At 39.3% G+C, this 23,631-nt stretch overlaps 1 protein-coding gene across 16 annotated transcripts in view; it reads right to left on the reverse strand.

Moving 5' to 3' along the window:
• LOC140733456 (myelin transcription factor 1-like protein) overlaps positions 1 to 23,052 on the reverse strand; it is a 444,485-nt gene extending 421,433 nt beyond the window's left edge. For 10 of the 16 annotated variants that reach the window (XM_073056820.1, XM_073056819.1, XM_073056818.1 and 7 more), the window contains exon 1: positions 22,438 to 22,653. The gene's annotated coding sequence lies outside the window, so the exon portion shown is untranslated. Of the gene's footprint in view, positions 1 to 19,137; positions 19,369 to 19,405; positions 19,628 to 19,750; positions 19,982 to 22,290; positions 22,313 to 22,437; positions 22,654 to 22,972 lie in introns of those variants that run through there. The other 6 variants (XM_073056807.1, XM_073056806.1, XM_073056808.1 and 3 more) reach the window with 6 other exon arrangements.
• Between the last annotated feature and the right edge of the window lie 579 nt (positions 23,053 to 23,631).

Here is a 23,631-nt window from a genome sequence, read left to right on the forward strand (position 1 = left end):
AACAGCAAAACACTACAGAGGCTGGAAATCATAAATAAAACATAAAATATGGGATTTACTCAGAAGTCAAGTAGTGAGAGAGAAACAGCTAACATTTCATGGAAGCAATCCTTTGAACAGGGTTAATGCTTCAGCTCTTTCTGTTTTTCTCCCCCAGTGTTTTATTTCTATTATTTATTTTAATTAAATCATGAACATTTTCCCAACAGAAGAACCATACTGTACGTTCAGATTTGCTAAACAAATTGCATTGGACACTAATGCTGAATGCGAAACACTGTAGTCACCGCACATTGTACTGTGCTTCCAAAATGCATTTCACTTCAGCATTCCCTGCCAGCAAATCAAGGACAAGCTTCACATCCATTAATAATTAGCAATAGAAAACAAAACAAAGAAAATTATGCTAAAAGCATTTGTTAAGTCTGAGCTGGATTACCGCGTTCAACTCCAGGCAACAGGACACTTGAAAAGATGTCAGTGTGTTTGAGGTCCAAGATTCAAGATTCAAGATGGTTTTAATAACATTTCCTGCACACAAGTGTAAGGAGAACAGAAGAATTGTTACTCTGGATCAGATGCAGCACAAAAAAACCCGAAAAAGAATAATAAAAAAACACAAACTAAGTATAAATACATAAGGTAGCTTAGATACCTGAGTTTATGACACTAGGCTGTGCATAGGGTGACTGAAGGGAAATAACAAAATAATGGTGGAGTTTGTGGGTGGAGGTGTTGTTCAGCCTTACTGCTTAGGAAATGTAACTGCTTTTGAGTCTGGAGGTCCTAGCGTGAATGCCACCTCCCTGATAGGAGTGGTCCAGTGCAGAATAACTGAAATTTTTCTAAAGAGGAAAGATTCCAGTTATGTAAATAATCTGCTAAATAGTAGCTGTTCTCCTTACAGCAGAAAAGATAAAACATTATGTTTAATATTCTAAATTATGAAGCGTTTCAGTACAGTAAACAGTGAGGAAATGTTTCCAGTAGCAGAAGATTTGATAAACAAGCTATGTACTGTAGGTTCATTAACTGTCGAAGCCACACAATGCAACACTCCAGAAACTGGATCATGTGGCTCCATATCACTCACTACTGTACGTTTGAAAACAATTTAACCCATTAATCATGAAGTCTCAACAGATTATTCCTGCTGAGAATCACTCTTGTGCCCATGACATAATTCCCATGTTAAGAACAGTTATCCTATGTGATGCTTCTTTTGGAAGAGAATTTGGACCAGGTTAGCTTGTGGAAGCTATCACTGGTCTGAAAACCATAGCGTTGAACTAGGATGCTTGCAATATAAGCAAATATTCTCTCATACTCTTGTCCATCATACCCCAGCACTGTACTGAGCCTTTATTCACCTTCATCCAAACCCTCAAGTCTTGATTCAAATCTCACATTTCCTCCGTTACCCCAAGCAGCATATTGTTTTATTCCTTGCCAGTCCTGAGGTGTTAGTTCCATTCCTTCATCCAACCACCATTCCTCCTCTCCCCTTTCCTTTTCCCCCCAAAACCAAATGCCAGTGTCCAACAACTTATACACACCCCCACCTTTGCTGCAGGTTCACTGGTATCTGAGGATTGGGCAACACATTTTTGCTTCAAAATATACAATGCCTAGTCTTTGGCAGCTCAGGCTTTAGACATTTGTCATGAATGCAGTGAGACAGGGATCAAAACAGCTGAAGCTCCAACTCATCTTTACCATTTCAGAGAAAGCACAGAAATTTCACCCTAGTGCATGCAGGAATTTCTAAGTAAACATGAATTTTTAAAATCAGTACAGTGACCTATTATTTAATAGCACAGCCCAAATATGGAGAAGGCAGCGGCAGATTCAATTTCAAGTTTCAAAAGGAGCAGCTTAAATATTTCAAAGGGAGCATTCACCATGATGTAGGGAAAAACAATTGGAACTATACTCGGACAGTCTGCAAGTGACCTCCTTTCACATTGGAACTGCCAACAATTCAATTCACATTTACATGGATCAAAAATGAATAAGTCAAATATAAATTTCAATACTATTCTGAACAGAACTCCATGTTAAACCATTGCAATTAACTGGATGATATTGTAAAATAGTTTCTCACAAATGACTTTACAAGCCATATAGGAAATACTTTTTACAATCCATTTTCACCATATATCTTGCATTGTTACAGAGCAATTTAGCATCACCACAAACCATACAGCATAAATGAGGTGTGAAGGCACCTGAATTGAATGCAGGTATTGGATGTGTTTTCATACAACTTCAACTTCACACCACTTTAACTGCAGCTGTTGCGAAATGAAGTTTTAAAACCAACCATTCCAGTTATTCTCTGCTCACAGTAGCATTTAACCAACATTTGAATGTTATATTAATCAGGGTTTGGGTCTGCCTAATTGAGCAGGTTTTTCCCTGGTTACAGCATGATGTGGAGGTGGCATGTAACATAAGTCATGGCATTGTTTCATGCAGGCATTTCTAACAGTTGCCTAGGAGTGTGCTATTTGGAGAAAACTGGGTGGGCAGCAAATAAATTACAAGGCAGTAATCCTGTGGCATTATTCAGAATTTACCACAAAGGAAATGTGTTTGTCATTTGAACCCTGAGACTGAATTACTGCCTGTAATCTCTAGCCATCCATCAATATTTTTCATATCATGTGAATTTTTATTTTAATTTTTGTTAGCGTCATCACTTCTTAGTTGCAGCTGCCTCTAGGTGAAGCCCGAGACAGACACAACAAGCTGATGATGCAAAATGATGCAATATTTCACAGACCATCAGGCTGCTGACCTAAACTAGCATCGCATCTCACAGATGATCACCTTTCTCAATTGATAAATTGCTAAGAAATTCTCCACCTTTCATGTAATTTGAGGCCATAACATACGTGATATGGGGATCAAATGTGTTCACGAGCAGACAGAGTAATTTCTAAACATCAGAAGAAAAATAAAATCGAAGTGCTGGGGTACAAAGCAGCTCCTGTCACAGAAGGAGAGAATGGTGTTTCCTCTATCAAAACTGCTAGTCACAGAGTCAACACCACAACGGTATCAGCCGCGGCAAAGTGGAATGAAAAGGCGTGAACCAGGAATGAAGGTTGAAATGCATATACAGTACATACAAAAATGTTAAGACTTCATAAGATAGTCAAAGCTTGCACTTTCATCACTAAGGTGGATATATAGAATAAAGAATGTGAGGACATACCTATCTCAAATTTGGATTCATTTCAAGCTACTGCTACTAATTTATCCAGGTGCTCTAATTTTCGACCTCTCCGCCAATGAAGTGACGCTTGGAAAGCGGCTGCTTCCAGCCCCTTCATCCACAAAACACAGGATGAATCAGGAAATGTAAAGAAACAGCCAGGAGTTGACTGAACACTTCAAGATGCAAGATTTAAGATTGCTTAATGTCATTTCCAATACACAAGTGTAATGGAGAACAAAATAATTGTTAATTCAGGTCCGATGCAGTACAAAATAAACATAATAAGATAAAGAATGCAACTATAACAAGGCACAATAAATGTAAATTCATAAGATAGCTTATTTACTTGGATTGATTGTATGTCCATGAGTGCTATCATGTTTGCTGTTGTGTGCTGGGACAGCAGACTGAGGGTAGCAGACACCAACAGAATCAACAAACTCATTCGTAAGGCCAGTGATGTTGTGGGGATGGAACTGGACTCTCTGACGGTGGTGTCTGAAAAGAGGATGCTGTCCAAGTTGCATGCCATCTTGGACAATGACTCACATCCACTCCATAATGTATTGGTTAGGCACAGGAGTACATTCAGCCAGAGACTCATTCCATTAAGATGTAACACTGAGCATCATAGGAAGTCATTCCTACCTGTGGCCATCAAACTTTACAACTCCTCCCTCGGAGTGTCAGACACCCTGAGCCAATAGGCTGGGCCTGGACTTATTTCCACGTGGCATGATTAACTTATTATTATTTAATTATCTATGGTTTGATATTGCTATATTTCTACTCTATTCTTGGTTGGTGCGGCTGTAACAAAACTCAATTTCCCTCGGGATCAATAAAGTATGTCTGTCTGTCTGAAGTGACTCTCAGCATGGAAGGGTTTATACATAAGGTGAGTTTGACTGGAAATGATAATGTAGTGGTGGTGGGAAGAACCATGAAGGGATACAGGAAGAAGACAGAAGATTGGGGCTGAGAAGAAAATTGGATCAGCCATGACGAAATGGTGGTGCAGACTTGATGGGCTAAATTACCTAATTCTGCTCCTATACCTTATGGTCTTATGGGTCAGTGGGTAGAGGTGTTGATCAGCCCTACTGTTTGGAGAAAGTAACTGTTTTTGAGTCTGGTGATCCTGCCCTGGATGCTATGTAGTCTCCTTCCTGATAGGAGTGGGACAAACAGTCCATGAGCAGGGTAAGTAGGAGGCCTTTCAAGATTACTGGCCCTTTTCTGGCACCTTTCATGTATACATCCCTGATGGTGGATAGGCTGGTGTCAGTGATGCGGCGGGCGGTCTTGACTACCCATTGCCTTCCTGTCCGGTGCAGAGCAGTTTCTGTACCGTGCAGAGGTGCAGTTTGTTAGGATTCTCTCCACTGCACAACTGTAGAAGGGCATGAGTATAGAGGTGCACAGTCCAGCTCTCTTCAGCCTCCTCAGAAAGGGGAGGTATTGATGAGCATTCCTGATTGCGTAGGATGTGTTCGGTTTTGTCATTTAAAAAAAAATTGGATAGGTATATGGACAGGAAAGGAGTGGAGGGTTATGGGCTGAGTGCAGGTCAGTGGGACTAGGTGAGAGTAAGCATTCGGCACGGACTAGAAGGGCCAAGATGGCCTGTTTCCGTGCTGTAATTGTTATATGGTTGTATGGCTCTGGGACCATGAGAGGTTATGCGAGATGAGTGCTCTCAGGAGTTTGAAACTGCTCACAGTTTCCACTGCAGTGCTGCTGATGTAATGAGGGGCGTGAGTACTCCTGAAGTTGATAACCGTCTCAGTTTTTCTTAATGACATTGAGAAGAGGTTATTTGTTTGGCACCAGGTCTCAAGCTCTTCCACCACCTCTCTGTATGCCATGTCATTGGTGATGAGTCCAATGACTCACCATCATCAACCTTGACAATGTGATTACTTCGATGTTTGACCACGCAGCCATGTGTGAGCAGTGTGTACAGCAAAAGGCTCAGCACTTGGCACTGTGTGGATGATGATGGGGCGGGAGGAGCTGTTATGTCTCCTGACTATCTGAGGCCTGTTGATTAGGAAGTCCAACACCCAGTTACTCAATAATGTATTTAAACTGAAGAGTAGGAGTTTGTTCACCAAAGTCTATGGGACAATAGTTTTGAATGCTGAACTGAAATCAAGAAACATCATTTTGACATAAGTGCCCTTATTTTCTAGGTGTATCAGGGCCACATGCAAGACTGATGTTGTGGCATCTGTCATAGAGTGGTTCTGTCAGTAAGTACACCGGGAGAGTTCAGTGTGGTAACAATGAAGTTTATGATATCTGCCATTACCAGCCATTCAAAGCGCTTCATGATGATTGGTGTCATTATCTTCTACAGGGTGATAATCCTTTGGTTCTGAAGATGTGGAGATCTTTGGTACAGGGATAATGCTAGATAACATGAAGCATGTGGAGACAGAAGCATGGATGAGTGAAGTGTGGAAGATGCTTGTGAGCTGGTGTGCATATTCCATGACTCCTCAGCCTGGAACGTTGTCTGGTCCGGATCACCTTATGGGGGTTGACTCTCTGCAGAGTCCTTGCACGATTATAGCACAGTCCTCTGAGAAATAAAACATATTCCGCTGACAAAGAATACACTGTTCATATGCTTACACAGTATATTTCCATAAGACTCAGAAGGAGCCATTTGGCCCATTGAGTCAATGCCAGCTCTGAAAAGCAGTTCCATTCTTCACAAATTTCCCTGTAACCTCTTCGCTTACCACCAATTCTACATTTTGCAGAAATCAATATAAATTTAGTGAAACTTCACTTGCTAATCAGCTGTCACACGTACAGATATCTGTACTGCAATATTCCCATCAAGGTTTCTACCTAGTGCTGAACTTATCTTCTATTATAGTACTAATTCCAGTGATCCTAACTTTCAAAGTACACAAATAATTTTTGAGCATGTAGCAAAGATTATTCTATTAAATTTATATTAGGAAATTTATGTTAGGCAAGAAACGGTGTTGGATAGACTGTTGAATCTGAAGTCTGATAAGTCCCCGTCCCGGGGACCTGATGGTCTGCATCCCAGGGTACTTAAAGAGGTGGCTCTAGAAATCGTGGACGTATTGGTAATCATTTTCCAATGTTCTATAGATTCAGCAACAGTTCCTGCTGATTGGAGGGTGGCTAATGTTGTCCTACTTTTCAAGAAAGGAGGGAGAGAGAAAACAGGGAATTATAGACCGGTTAGCCTGATGTCAGTGGTGGGAAAGATGCTGGAGTCAATTATAAAAGAGGAAATTACGACACATTTGGATAGCAGTAGAAGGATCAGTCCAAGTCAGCATGGATTTCTGAAGGTAAAATCATGCTTGACTAATCTTCTGGAGTTTTTTGAGGATGAAAATGGACAAGGGAGAGCCAGTGGATGCAGTGTACCTGGACTTCCAGAAAGCTTTTGATAAAGTCCCACGCAGGAGATTAGTGGGCAAAATTAGGGCACATGGTATTGGGGGCAGAGGACTGACATGGATTGAGAATTGGCTGGCTGACAGGAAACAAAGAGTAGTGATTAACGGGTCCCTTTCGGAATGGCAGGCTGTGACCAGTGGGGTACCGCAAGGTTCGGTGCTGGGACCGCAGCTGTTTACAATATACATCAATGATTTAGATGAAGGGATTAAAAGTAACATTAGCAAATTTGCTGATGACACAAAGCTGGGTGGCAGTGTGAAATGTCAGGAGGATGTTATGAGAATGCAGGGTGACTTGGACAGGTTGGGTGAGTGGGCAAATGTATGGCAGATGCAGTTTAATGTGGATAAATGTGAGGTTATCCACTTTGGTGGCAAGAACAGGAAGGCAGATTACTATCTAAATGGAGTCAAGTTAGGAAAAGGGGAAGTACAATGAGATCTAGATGTTTTTGTACATCAGTCAATGGAAGCAGGCATGCAGGTACAGCAGGCAGTGAAGAAAGCTAATGGCATGCTGGCTTTTATAACAAGAGGAATTCAGTATAGGAGTAAAGAGGTCCTTCTGCAGCTGTACAGGGCCCTGGCGAGACCCCACCTGGAGTATTGTGTGCAGTTTTGGTCTCCAAATTTGAGGAAGGACATTCTTGCTATTGAGGGAGTGCGGCATAGGTTCACAAGGTTAATTCCCGGAATGGCGGGACTGTCATATGTTGAAAGATTGGAGCGACTGGGCTTGTATACACTGGAATTTAGAAGGATGAGAGGGGACCTGATTGAAACATACAAGATTATTAAGGGATTGGACACACTAGAGGCAGGAAGCATGTTCCTGCTGATGGGTGAGTCCAGAACTAGAGGCCACAGTTTAAGAATAAGGGGTAGGCCATATAGAACAGAGATGCGGAAAAACTTTTTCACCCAGAGAGTGGTGGATATGTGGAATGCTCTGCCCCAGAAGGCAGTGGAGGCCAAGTCTCTGGATGCATTCAAGAGAGAGTTAAGATAGAGCTCTTATAGATAGCGGGGTCAAGGGATATGGGGAGAGGGCAGGAACGGGGTACTGATTGTGTATGATCAGCCATGATCACAGTGAATGGTGGCGCTGGCTAGAAGGGCCGAATGGCCTACTCCTGTACCTATTGTCTATAAATGCATGATTTTTTGAAATAATTCATTGATGTGTATTTTCCATAAATATTGTTTTATTACCATTATTTAGTCTTTGCCAAGTTTTTCATCTTACTTCCACTTCAACCTCCAGACTGCCTTAGAACTAGTAGAATGGGACCGTCTGGGTCATACACTTATCAGTGAATGCAACTCCTAATCAGAAAGGCATGTAGTGAAATGATAAGACTACTGCTAATTTTTATCTGCCCTGAAAAATACATGTTTGTAGTTTTGTCAAAACTGAATTCATTCACAAAAGCACAAGGTTGTGCTAAAAAAAAAGGAGGTTGGGGTTTCAAATCTGGCTTTTTGAACACCGGTTAATTAATCTATTGTGAAAGAAATGGAGGTCCTGAAACCTACAATGCTTAATATTTTTCCCTCTTGCTTGAATTGTCACCAAATGTGTTCAGGTGTTCCACCTGACCATTAGCGAAGCTGACCATTCTGTATGAGCTTTCTTCAAACCACTGAAGGAGAATTGGAGAAACAGAGGGAGAAACTACTTCTGTTGCTCCTCTAGAGTTTCTGTAGTTCTAATGCTAATGCTGTAAAGTCTCAGTAGAATAACACAGAAACATAAAAAACCTACAGCACAATACAGGCTCTTCAGCCCACAAAGCTGAGCAGAACATACCCTTACCTTACAAATTACCTAGGGTTACTCATAGCCCTCTATTTTTCTGAGCTCCATGTACCTATCCAAGAGACTCTTAAAAGACCCTATCGTACCCGTCTCCACCACCGTCACCGGCAGTCCATTCCATACACTCACCACTCTCTGTGTAAAAAACTTACCCCTGACATATCCTCTGTACCTACTCCCCAGCACCTTAAACCTGTGTCTTCTTGTGTTAGCCATTTCAGCCCTGGGAGAAAGCTTCTGACTATCCATGTGATCAATGCCTCTCATCATCTTATACACCTCTATCAGGTCACCTCTCATCGTCCGCCGCTCCAAGAAAAAAGGCTGAGCTCACTCAACCTATTCTCATAAGGCATAGTCCACAATCCAGGCAACATCCTTGTGAATTTCCTCTGTACCCTTTCTATGGCTTCCACATCCTACCTAGAGACAAGAACTGAGCACAGTACTCCAGGTGGGGCCTGACTAGGGTCCTATATAGCTGCAACATTGCCTCTTGGCTCTTAAACTCAATCTCACAAATGATGAAGGCCAATACATCATTTGGTTTCTTAACCACAGAGTCAACCTGTGCAGCAGCTTTGAGTGACTTATGGACCCAAGATCCCTCTGATCCTCTACACTGCCAAGAGTCTTACCATTAATATTATATTCTGTCATCATATCTGACTTACCAAAATGAACCACCTCACACTTATCTAAGTTGAACTCCATCTGCCACTTCTCGGACCATTTTTGCATCCTATCAATGTCCCGCTGTAACCTCTGACAGCCCCCCACACTATCCACAACACCTCCAACCTTTGTGCCATCAGCAAATTTACCAACCCATCCCTCTACTTCCTCATCCAGGTCATTTATAAAAATCACAAAGAGAAGGGGTCCCTGAGGCACACCACTGGTGACTGACCTACACGCAGAATATAACCAGTCTACAACCACTCTTTGCCTTCTGTGGGCAAGCCAGTTCTGGATCCACAAAGCAATGTCCCCTTGGATCCCAGGCCTCCTTACTTTCTCAATAAGCCTTGCATGGGGTACCTTGTCAAATGCCTTGCTGAAATCCATATACACAACATCTACTGCTCTACCTTCATCAGTGTGTTCAGTCACATCCTCAAAATAGTAGTCGCTAAGATTTTTGCATAGAATGTTAGTCTGATATTGAACACATAAGACCCTATTTATGACTCTTTATGATTCTTATGTTCCACTGGCTATTTGCAGTGGAGTTTAAACATAAAGTTATCAAGTTTAAACGTAAACTGGAAATCTTTATTACACTGTCTCTACAACTATAGAATCATTAAATTCAAGTTCAAAGCAATACTTCAGTATAAAGAAAAGAAACAAGATTATGCTATTTACCCCCTTAATCACACTCTGCCTTTTACTTGGACTGAGACTAATTTGTCCTGGAACCCCATTTTATTGCTCTTCATCAATGCCTTTACTCAACCAAGATCCATTAATGTAGGACTTGACTCAGCAACTACAACCCTTTTAGGAAAAGAGTTACAAATTTCTACAATGCTTTGCATTCTGATTTTGCATTGGAAGCACCAAATTACCAATAAGTTGGTTGAAATTACAATTTAATTTGAATTATTGGTTAAAATGACAATTATTCTGAATCTTAGAAAACTGGATAAATGATTCCCCCTACAAAATGATGTATGAATTTGGGAAATGATATGTGGTAGAGACCAGGATTTCCCAATGGCCAGCCATTTGATTTCCATTTCCCTTATCAAACACTGACATGTTTGTCCATGGTCTCCTCCATTACCTCATTATAACCAGATGCAGGTTGGAGGAGCAATAACTCAAATTTCGTCTCGGTAGTTACCAACTTGATGGCGTCAAAATTGATTCCTCAACTTCTGGAAATCACGTCCTTCTGCTTTCCATCCATGCTTCCTGAGTATTTTTCCCCATTCCTGTGGCACACCTCCCCTTTTCCTGACCCTCACCTCAAACCCTGTCTTTCACCTCTCTCTAGCTCCCCACCTCCTTCTCTTTATTCCATGATCTTCTGCCCTCCCCTACCAGATTCCCCTGGACTTACCTGTCACCTGTCAGCTTGTACTCTTCCCTGTCCCCCACTTTTTAAATTCTGGTTTCTGCACCTCATTTTCCAGTCCTGATGAAGGTTCACAGCTCAAAACATTGACTTTTTTCCTCTGTAGATGCTGCCTGACCTGTTGAATTCCTCCACATTTAGGTGTGTTGTTCTATCTACAGGGGCTGGGTTGTCTGGATTTTGGTATCCTTTCTGTATTCTGCTCAGAAAGCTTTTGTGAATGGGCAGTAAGGCTTAAAGGGGCCTTTTGAACTGAGTTCATGATTAGATTTGATACTGGACACACACACACACAAAAACCCATTCAAAAAATTGATAGCATTTGTCTGCATTTTATTGAACACTGGACCAGGTGTTGAAACCCATCACCACTTTTGCTTACACTGCACAGAGCAGTGATCTACTCAGAGACCTCTCCCAGTCTGCATCGCCCAGTGGTAATATCAAGGGATATTATTTTGCATTGTGGTATGGGTACTATTGGTGGTAATACTCCACTTTTGGAAGTGCCATCTTGTCAAAGGCACATTAAATGAAGGCTCTACCTACCTTCTCAGATGCTGCTATGTTAAAAACAAGTCATTCTGCCAGATGTCCTGACCAATATTTATCCATTCAAAAATTCCACTTCATCATAATAACATCAAAGTGTAAGCAAGCTTGCTGTGAACATATCTGCTTCAACTATTCTTATGTTAACAGACATCACTTTAAAGATACTTCACAGAAATCTAGAAAATAGGTTATTCAGCTATCAGACCTGCTCTGCTTCAACACAATTAATTTCAGAAACCTGTTCCCATCTTCTCCTTATATAAGTGATCCCTGCAGCACTGCAAAGTCTATCTGCCCCCTTCCTGAATACACTAAATAACTTGGTCTCCACTGCTTTCTATGGTGGAGAATTCCATTGGTTAACAACTCCCCAATGGAAAAATTTATCTTCCAGATAGCATTCTCTATATCCCGAGGCTGTAACTCTTGTTCCTGGACAATCCAGACTTCAGGAAATTCCTCCTAGCATCTAGTCTGTTTGATCCCATTAGAACATCTTCTGAGGTTTCCACTCAGTCTTTTAAACACTTGCCAAAGAAGGTCCAATTTCTCCTCACATGTTAGTTCCACTATCTCAAGTATTAGTCTGGTAAACAAACCACTGTTGTATCTATGAACATCCTGCCTCAGTTGAGACTATAGCTAATCACAGAGGCCTCACCATGACTCTGCGCTGCTACAACAAGGCATCGTTGCGCCTGTCCTCGAATCTCCTGCAATAAAGACCAACATACCACTTGCCTTCTTAACGCTTGCTGCACTTGAATTCTTGCTTTCTGCACATCTCACACCTTTCCTTCCCTCATTCTATCACTATTCAGATGGCGAGTCTTTACAAGTTTATAACCTCACATTTATGTATGTAAAATTCATCTGCTATGCTTTTCTCTATTTGCCCAAATCATCTAAACCACTTTGGGGCTCCTTTGCATCCACCTTCAGCTCACATTTCGCACGCTTGCCCTGCCACCAATGCGTCACCAGCAAACGTGAATTCATTGACAGTAAATAACTTAGCTATATTGTTTGTATAAAAACACCATAAACGATGTGTTTTCTTGATGGGGTTGTAGGGAAAGTGCTGGAGAGTGGGACTGAGTTTGGATATCTCAATCAGAAAGATGGATTAGACACAATCTCTGAAAAAATGTTCTGGAGCTTTCAGGAGGATAAATATAAAACTTAAGTGTGAATGTTGTGTCAGTTTTAATTTATGTCGAGTATGAAGTTATTTTTTATTTGATGTGCTACACAGACATCACAGAAAACGTAGAGTCTAGTTGATCACTTATAAGTTAGCACTGGACTGCCATTCACTTAGAAAATACATTGCACAAACATCTGAGAAATAACTAAAAGTCTAATACATGTATAAAATTATTTTCTGAGGCAACAGTGTTCTCATTGACTCAGCTGGGGCGGCTAAGCAGATGGGAATACAGTGGAGGTTTGGTGGTGGTGGTAAAACATATAAATGCAGACTTCCCTCCATTCAGGATCAGGGAGGCGGGTCTGGGCAAAGGGCATGCATCCGATCTCCAAGCTCAGCTGGATGGTCAGAGGGAGAGCAACTTTGTTCTTCCTGGCCCACAAAGAGTGCAGTAATGAACTGTATGGGCATTTGCATCTCTCCAAAGCTGTTATCACTTTGCTGCAGCTGTCAGGCTTCTGGCCTCATTAAAATATTAAATTGCAAACATTCCGGCTGAGAGTGGGTTGGCTGCTCAAGCATTATTTCACCTCCAAAATAACCTGGAAGATGGTAGTTTGGAGTTGACATTAGCTAGTTCATTTTTTTTTCACAATTTAATTCTCAGCCCACACCCAGCAGCATGCACTCAACCATATTAAAATTCCTCTCATTAGACCTGAAGCTACAAATCTCTGATAATGCACAATAGATGCCAAATATATCGTCAATTTTTCAGACTTCCATACAGTTTAATGAAAGAACAGAAATAGGGATTCCATTACTGGCTTCTTTTTGCATAAATCTAAATGAGGTAAACCTCAGTCCTTTAATTACTGGCCTGCTCTCGTCTCTACTTGGCAGATTGAAGAACGCTTTTATTTATCATATATCCTTTGTCTCTTTATTCTGCATACGTCTGAAGTAACCCTTTAACCATCCAAAATGTAGCCAGAGTGGACTGATGCAAAATCTAAGCTAAACAGTGGGAATTGTGTGATCATGACCCTTAGTGATCCATTACAGATTTGCTCACTTGATGATAATGACAAATACTGTGAAGTAATATTGTTGCTTCCAGAACTATGCAAACTCCCAACACTAACTATTCATAGTAAGTGCCAAACAGTGGTTACGTGTGATAGTTTGTGGAGAGCGGTCCACGGCTCTCGAACTTTGACACAATATATCAAGGCTTCAAATAGAAAAGTTCAAAATTACAACACAAGAATTGCATAACAACTGCTTCTGTTGACATATAATTTTTCTCACTGCCTTCGAGGGGTTTAGCAGGAATTTCACTTCCACAAGTTCACTGTGGTTCTGCTGCATACCTATTAGAATTACGCTGGTGGAGTGGAGAAGCTCCGAAGAACTCCCCAGTGTTGTTCATGCAGCACCAGCACTCTAAGAAGGCACCTTGAGAATTGGATGTTTTAGAGGCTATCTATGCCTGTTTCAGAAATTCAGCAAACCTCAAAATACCCTCCAACCTCGGCAATACAGTTTAAATGCTGAGAGGAATGTTGATAAAAGCCACCTCTGGGATTGAAACCAGATGAACTTTGTAGGTATGAAGCAACTTAATGGAAACTTTGAAACGGAATCATTTGAATATACAATACACTATTGAAATTGTTATTACATTGCCAACTTAAACAAATGGGTTTATTTTGTTAATGGTTTTGTAACAATATGCAGTTCTTTCCTTCCCCCTCCTCCGTAGGTCTTAACTCTATGTTGGTATATCACTTAATCAATGTTGGTCACCATTTCATATCTTACTCAAATAGTCATTGTTTATATTAGTTTTGACAGAAAATATCAACTGATCATTAACCACTAGGGGAAATATATCCAAACTTAATTTTGTTGTCCCTCAATATTGAAAAGCATGTTGGGCAGTCATCAGGATTTCCAGTACCGTTTAGGTCTTTTTATGCAAGGAGACATTAAGGGCAACTGTATAGTCACTGCATCTGGGAATTATCGCTCCAGAGGAAAATAACTGAAAACCCATTGCATGGACATACATATTGACTTTGTGATTTTATTTAGTTGTACAAACAACTATTGGAAGGAAATTTATAAATAGTGGCTCAATGTGTTGCTCCACTCTGCACTTTTTTGGGGTATCCTTTGGAAATAAATCTGGTCTTCAGAACCCCTTGCACATTTCATGGAAAAAAAATACTGAAACCACGTTCCAATTATGACTATCAAAACCGCACATAAAACTGAAGTTTTGTAAAGATAAAATAGCCTCTTTGAATTATTTGAATTGTGCTCAGATAGATAATAGAAACATATCACCAAACCTGATTTGGGCAAGAATTATGTAATTCAAAGTTCTGATTTCCTGGGAAATACTTCACCAGCACTGATTTGGAGAACAAAAAGTGTCCCACGGAAACAGACGCGAGAATGTTGTCATGGCACCAAGTTCATGCCAACCATCTAGCAACCATTAGAAGAATCCATTCCACTATATTCCTGTTAACTCTTCCCCAGATTCTCCCTCTCACCCGCTATACAAGTGGCAATTTTAAGTGATCAGTAAAACAACCAACCAACCTGTCTCTGAGACATGGAAAGAAACAGAAACACACAGGGAAAACCCACATGGTCACAGGGAGAATTGAGAACACCACACAGACAATGAGAAAAAGGTCAGAATTGAACCTGGTCAGAATCCTAAAGCTCTGAGGCACTGCCCTTCCTACTGTGCCATAATGTCACTCAATTTTCATTGGGCAGCTTCAGAAAGATTAAGAGAACCTGCAAACTCTTCCATATATTCATTGCTTTGCATTTAGTTTATTATTTGATATAAGCTTTTCAGTTAAGATTCTGCCACATTAATCAGAGTTTGTTTGTTGGTTCAAAGTAAAACAAAAATTGAGATTGGAGAAGACAGTCAATAAAGAAATGAGAGAGTGCTGAATAATCTGCAGCCTTAAAAAACTAATGCTGTTAAAATATTGTCCATTAAACAGTTACACCATGCCAGTAGCAGTACAATGAATAATTCCAAAGATCTACCTGTGATTGATTCTATTGGCAAAATATAGATAAAACAAGTGTAGTGTTGAGAGAGGTTGGTCCACAAACAAGAGAAGAATTTTGTGTTAGAAAAATTCTTTCCTATCTTTTTTCAGATCATCTCTCCCACTACAGTTTTACTTCAATGATGACCCCTCTTATTCCTCTACTCTTTCAACTCTAGTGCCATGTCATGCAGAGTGCTGTGAAGCAACTCTTCCAAACCTGGCACATTGCTGGGAAACAACAGACTGATCAATATTAGAACATTAAATTAAAGATGCTGGTGATGTTTCTGACTTTCACAAGTCTATTAGTATCCTTCTCCTTCTTAGATCCACTGGGATTGTTGAGAGATGTCATCAGTTGAAATGTTACACTCCAGATATCATTTGGACTTTCCAAAGATGAGACATGTCTCATCTTCCAAGTTTGGCAGATACCACCAGCAAAACAGAAACAGACATGCATAATCCATGACCGAACCTGCAATATTATTTCTGTTTCCTACTCCGCAGATTCTGCCTGACCTGCTGAGTGTTTCTAGTCTTTCCTGCTTTCCATACATCATCTACTGGTGATTTTCACATGATAGTTGGGCATGGACAAACCAATTCCCTACTCAGTTTAGAGATGCTCTTGGATTAACTGCCAGAGATCTTCCATTTCAGTTGCCAGCATCTATTGACAATGTCCAGAATGGTTTCTACTTTAGAGAAGGTTAGTAGCCTGCTTACTGGAGCTGGGCATTTCAGACTGAGAAAAAATGAAGATGTAGTCAATGCTAGTGTTGAGGCAAGAAAGTTCAAAGATGTTGGTGACATTCAGTTTTCACCACAAATGGTGGTCACTTGTTTCAGTAAGGAAAATATTTGCCGCAGGAAACTGCATATATCAGTACATAATCTGTCACATCGATGATTCCACCCCCAGCCCACCCCTGAAATTGACTTAAATCGTGGTTAATTCAACCTCAGACATTGTGATATGGGCAAGACATTCAAAACTATGTCTCCCCACCTCCAACTTTCCAGACACTGCTTGTCTTGTGGCAGGACTGATGTAGCTTTTGTCATCAACCTATCATCATACCCGATCCAACCACTACCACTAGCATCACATTCAAAACACAATTCTCCTGGGTACTTGCCCACCTCCGAATTAATTTTAATTACTCTGAAAACATTCAGAAACATTCACTTCAATAGAAGAATAGAATGGTAAGTGAGGACTGTAAATCTTATTGTCTCCCTTGCTTCATTCCTACTGGGTAGGGAGGATTTAAATCATGATGTAGAGTGCCCAGCTACAGTTTTCCGCACTTCCTGCTACTCAATGAAATCAATGCAGCCTCTCCCAGCCACGGGCACTGAGACATACATAGTTTTTTATTTCTCATTTATAAATAAAACTTTGTTTGGAAATTATAATTTTGGGGAATTTGCTGAAATTATTTATTTAGTTCAATGACCCTTCATGTTACTTTGGCTGCAGAATGATAACCGGGAGTAGGGAGAATTAGGATCTGAATAGCTCATGCATAACAACCTCATAATTTGTAACAGTTATTCATATTCTGGAAATAGAAAATGAAAAATGACATGGCATTCAGCAACAGCCCAGACAGCATCATACAAAGCACATTCAGAACAACAAAGAAGAACATGAAAAGTACTAATTAACATATGAAGTTGAATGTGGGATAGGGTGTCACTCATGTAGCTTATACATGTGGAAATTAAATAAAACTTTCTCACTATACAATGTAGATAATTTTATCTTTCTTGGCCCTGAAAAACACAAAAGTGGTACTTTGCAATCTTTGCATCGATCAAATCAAAATTATATCTACAAAATAAAATACATTACAGCTTTTTCACATGGATCTATTATACATTTATTATTCAGTTCAATTCAGATTTGTAATTAAAAGGATGTTGCTTATTTGAAAATGTACAAATAATATTCAGGGCACATAGAACAAAATCTGACAATTTTATGGGATTAAAATGAAGCAAAATAGATTTAAAGAAAGTGAACAACATTTAATAACAGCCTATGAATTTACATGAAAAGTTTCAGCCACTGGTAAATGTATTTAATCCATCCAAATAGCTAGAGCATGCAGTCATTTCAAAGTGAAGCCTTTCCCTTATGAAAATAATCAAATCACCAACACAAGCTTGCTTCTGGTACAAGAAATAGAAATACAAAGATAACAGATAGAAAATACTGAAATATATATTCTTTTTTTAATTTCTTCAGATTAAAGTTTACTGAAAAGCCAACACTGCTCACAAGACTTAAGTGAGATACCTAATCAAAAAGTGAAAAAAATACTTTGCATTGCTTTGAAAACATTCAAAGAAGCCACTATGCTGGGAAACTTTCTCACTTTAGAGTAATGCTGAGGATAAAATTTAAATGAATTATGTTGTGTACTTTTGATCCTTTTCCTTACAGTGAAAATACAAGCCATGGTATCGGTAGCAAAAATAGATGCAGTCTCTTTAGGAATGTGCAGAGGCAGTTTGATTCATTTCACAATACAGATGTCTAACACAGTCAGTTTTTACATACTGTATTTGGAAGTTCAAGGACAAAAACTGTACAATATCTCCATCACAACAGCTTTACACATAATGACACTTGTTCTTTACATTTGCTAGATTTTCTTTGTCAACATATTTCTGCAATTTTGTAATCTTGTAAATTAGGAACGCTCATGATAAGGAGATGTTTCAACCAACAATGTATTGCTTTCAGTTTTGGTGCACCATCTTCCCCCTTGGCTTCATAAAAGTTCATGTTGCTAATCCATTTATTCATAGCCAATGATGAAGATGTACAAAATAATAGTATTTTTAATCCAACGGACATTTACTTTGACACATGCAGGATTACTTAAAATGCAACAATTTATTTTAGAATGCAGAGTATTCCACATAACCAATTGCCACAAAGCAGACCTGCTATACTATTACTATGTAAGGATAACAGTGATTTAATAACTATTTCTATTAATCAGATCAAACATTTATGGAAATTAGGTTCTAAACTGTATTTTGGTTCAAATTAGCTTCAGTATAGTTAAGCAGGCTTCCTATTTTTTCTGGGCAGTTCTTTAACTACATTATTCTTAAATTAGCTCTATTAAACTAAAGTCAGATTAATTTCCATCCTGCATATTTAAAATAAGTAAATACAGACATATGAAGAAAGATCCATCAGCTTATTTCTCTATACAAAATATATTTCTACTTTCACTACTCAGTGTTTGAGCAAAAGTTTGCCAGAAAGCTGCCCAACCTGCTGCCTCCGAATATTCCATTTTACTGTCACGGTAATTAGTCTTTTCCTCACCCTTATTTGTTTTGTTTGTTTTTGTGCAGATCAAATGTACACTATCAGTATTCAATACCATATCAAACTGTAATTGCAATATAAAGAAACAATGCTGAATATACAGAAAATATCAAATAATCTCTTCAATAGAAAAACATTCTGTTCTATCTTTCACTAAAGCAGAAATGCTGAGACTTCTGGAATGCTGTGTGTATTCACAGATGTAATTCATAAATACTAAAACTTATTTAGCTGATGCTTTACATTTAAAAAAACACCGTTCAAGAAACCATCAGCATCTGCATCATCATTAAAATCTGCAACTTTCTTACGTTTTCCAAGTAGCAACAACTTTTAAATTGACATTCAATGCGTACTTTAAATCAGAGCTCTGCCATTAAAAAAAAATGAACTGAAAAAAATTACCTTACTGGGTTCTTCAACGAAACACTAAACATAAAGAAGTCAGATAGCCGGGACTTGTTTTACACTGCAGTCAGATTTTGCACTCCTAACTAGGCCTGAGTCTACCAGGGTAACAACTCAAAAGCGTAGAAAAAATACCCAGCCCTCCATACTGCAGTGCTTCGCCTAGAGGACTGCTAGCCTTTCCCCACAACAATAAACTTCAGCAATGGCCTTGATTTCTACCACCCCTCAATACTTCTCCCATTTCTCTAATTACACGTTTTACCTGGACGTCTGCCTTTTATGAAAACTCCCGAACACCAGCACAGTTCATCTGTATGCTAATAGCAATGCCACATGGACAAAAGTGATATTAGTCCTGGTGGAAATATCAACAGGCCCATACAGAAACTGCAAATTCATACATAAAAGGAACAATAAAACGAGGAACAAAATAATAAGCCTACATATTCTGCAAAGGCTGCTGAATCAAACACAAGCTCAGCTTAAGGGCATCAGACAGACAAGAGACTGCAGAAAGCCTAGCTATGTAGCATGCATCGAATATGAGCTCCCTTAAGAGACAATCCTTCTGCAGCAATTTAAAATCACTAGCATATTGCTGACTTACCTCTTCCTCAGCCACTGTCTTAGATCAGGCAAAGTTGTATTCCATCCAAATCAAAATGTGTGGCCGAAATTTCATGGATATCAGAACAATGGAAGCAAACGTGACAAGTGTTTCCTAACACTGTCATCAATTCTGTGGTCGATTCTACTAGACCATGGTTTGAGGTTGTATACCTTGTGCTACTAATACGGTACCCATGGGTCCTTGAATCTCTGGAGCTGTGTGTGTCTAGTATTGTGTGCACTGCTGTATATAATGTAATACAGGGGAAGGCTGAATGTAAGACCTGACCAAAAAGAAATACTCATTAAGCATTTCTTCAGCATTTTTCAAACACTTTTTCATAAAGTGGAACACAAATTTATTTTTTTTAAATCATAAAACATCAACTGCAAAAAGAAAATGAGAGTTTGGAGCTTTAGAGACCATTGCAGATTATAGTAATAATATATGGGTGATCTGCTTTGGATCATTACTTTTTAAATTGGATGAAGTCTCTGAGTTATTAGATTAAACCCTTAAGAACTAAATTTCCTTTGCACCTTAAAACACATGTGCTACTTCTTATTGTCAACTAAGTGATTAATCTAAATCTATAGTTATATAATTTATGAAAGTCCAATATCCACTATTGTAAACAGTACAAAAATGTTGCTTCCCCAGAACAATCCTAAACATTATGCTGAACATCAAATGTTTAACACTTAATATGTTCTTGTTGCAGTTTTACAGATAATAGTAATGTCTGAAATCTCTGATAAAACAGTACTTTTAAATTCAGAATCAACAATGAGATATAATCAGAAATAATTAACACAGTTCTGCTAATATGTTAGTATCTTCATAAACCATTTCAGTTATTCAAGGTATATTGCATTTGAAAGTTTGAATAGAAAACCTGGAAAATAATTTCAAGTAACATATACAAAATGCTGGAGGGACTCAGCAGGTCAGGCAGCATCTATGGAAATGAACAAACAGTTGACGTTTTGGGCCAAGACCCAAAACGTCGACTGTTCATTTCCATAGATGCTGCCTGACCTGCTGAGTGCCTCTAGCATACTGAGTGTTTTGGTCTGGATTTCCAGCATTTGCAGAATTTCTTGTGTTCAAGGAAAATAATTTAATTGTTTTCAAATACTACAGTCAGGTAGGACGTAATAAACAACTACAAAAACAAGGCACATGCTGAATATATTTTAAGTTCACAAAACAACAAGCTAACAGATCAACATGAAGATAACTAAGATAAAACAAGAGTCATTCTCAGTCTGCCTGTTAGCCAGTAGGGGGTCAATCAGAGCTCAGAATACCAGTTATGGACAGCTCCTGGTGCTGACAGAAAAATCAGAAATATATTCCAAAAGAAGCCTATTATCAAAATTACTAGAAAGTAGATTGCTGCCTAAGTTAAAACAAAAGCAACAATCACAGAATTCTTACAAGAAAGCAGGATGTTGTTAAAACAAAATATTAACCAATAAGTAAAAGAAAGGCACCATAAGTTGGGGGAAATTTGACAGTGAAGCATTGCACAGTACTTTCTGTTTTATCCTGAATCTTCTTCAAGATTCAAGATTGTTTAATGTCATTTCCAGTTCACAAGTGTAAAGGAGAACTAATTACTGTTACTCCGGATGCAATGCAGCACAAAAAAAACCACAACAGGATCACATTATCAAAACTAAACTTTTAACTATCTGAATTAATATTCTCATTCTGCAGTGTACTAATGTTTGAAAGTGCTGAGTAGCTTCACGAAGTAGAATAATAAAAGATCTTTAAAGTAATAATAGATTTGGAAAAAAGGTTTCTTCAACCTATGATAGTCAATGTTCACATGATAAGATTTAAAAGAAGAAATGTATTCCAAACAATGCTGCTTTTCCTGGTTCTGGCAAACTTCCAGATTGTTTTAAATATGTTTACCTTGATTTAGACACATCAAAACATTGCAGCACATAAACTAATTTTGTGAACATCCAAGTAGGACAATTTTAACAATTTTGGCATCTAGGTCAAGGTTGTTCTTTTTCGTATTTGGCCTAAATCCACCAAGTCTATTTTCTTTTCCATATATGTAAATTAAGGAAGTGTGTATGTATGTGTGTGTGTATATTACACACACACACACACCCACACTATTTGAAAGCATAACATATTGCTGATGATAAGTTAAGCCTCAGAAACTATAGTGCAAACAACTTAACAACTTGCACTACTTTCAAGCCTCTGTCCTGACTTTGTGTTAGTTGCATATGTCCAACAAATAACCGATCAGTGACTAACTTTTACCGGAAGATTTGCAGTAAGATGACTGAATATAGAATCAGAGAGGTCAGCAGCTACAGCAGTCATTAGTAACCAACAACCACAACTTAAGTCCGAACCAGTTGATTCAGTAGATGAACTAAAAGGGCACTGCGCAGCAAATTCTCAGAGTGTACATTTATATTTATGCTCTTTTTAAATCATCACCCAAATATAAATCTGTAATAAATCACTGACTGCAGTGCCTATGTTATCCCTTCTTTCCTTACCAAACGCAGTTGTTAAAACACAGCACAGATCACAACTAGAAAAAAATGAATGTCATCAAACCCGTATTAGAAATAATTGAATGCTAGCGGTCGACTTAAAAAAAAACTGGGAACAGCAAAAAAAAGAGTAAACCAAACTACACCCACCACAATGAGCAAAACACTGACTTCAATCAGACTGCAGGGAACAGCACTCTTCGCTGTGCAGAAGCCTAGGTAAAAATGTCGCCTTGGCAAGGATGACAAATGCAGCACGATAGGCTACCAGGCCTAAGGGATCTGTTATACTTCCACATACATCCACTAATGCACACACTCCCACTCATCCTCTCGATAGGCTTTTTTCACATATTTTTACCAGCTTCAAATCCCCGGCATATGACCTTCTGTTAAATAGATAAAAAAAACGCTTATCAGTCATGCAAATGAGGCTGAATTCATTTTCCACAACAGATGGCCTCATAGATAATGATGATGGAACACAGAAAATTGAATGTCTCTTGCTATGTGGCCATGGCAACCAAGAGCAGAATAATATCAATAATAAGAGGTACTGAATAATAAGGTTGTCAGTTCTGAAAATCACACATTTTGACTTAAGCAGGTATAATGGGCAAGTTAATTTTTATATTTGAATTTTCTGCTTTTATGAGTGATGATGAATTTTATTACAAAGTATCACCTTGGTTGCTGAAGCAGTGTGGTATCCTTTTCTAACCTTTGTTGAGAACTGCCTTGTTTTAGATTTTGATCTGGATGGTGTCAGGGAGGTGGTCACTGTATCGGGGTGGGTTTTGATTTAAATGCTGGTTTTTAATCCGTGCTTGCTGCAGTCTGGCTGATATGGAATGCTGCAATGATGCAACGGTGGCTCGCCTCAGGCTTCCACCCTGGCTCTCAAGGGGCCGTCCTGCAAAATGAATCAGCAGACGTCCTGATCAAACTGATTAAAATGAAAATGGCAAGGCACACGTCTGGGCGGAACTACCCGTGCTTCACTGCCTGACTGGCAAGCACGCTCACAGCACCTCCGCAAATGGCTGATTGACTCTCACATCCAACAGCCCGAGAAAGAAGTCTACGGTTTCTACCCCTCTCCCAGAGCAAATAAAAAGCCAATCCAACGACAAAGTGCTAGTTCAATAAAAAGGTGACTTTTCTCCTCAGCTGTGTCTGTCATTTGATGGGTCTGCTGCTAGCCCTTGTGCATTTTAATTCAGAAATCAATAGAGCTGCTCTAATGGAAGCTCCACTTTCCGAGCAGCTGCAGACACCAGTGCTCAAAACAACTAATGACGTCTGTGGAGGTTTTCAGCTGATTGGGCACCGCATCGGATGTTC

This window comes from Hemitrygon akajei, chromosome 9 (assembly GCF_048418815.1).
Source record: "Hemitrygon akajei chromosome 9, sHemAka1.3, whole genome shotgun sequence".
NCBI classification, from domain to species: domain Eukaryota; kingdom Metazoa; phylum Chordata; class Chondrichthyes; order Myliobatiformes; family Dasyatidae; genus Hemitrygon; species Hemitrygon akajei.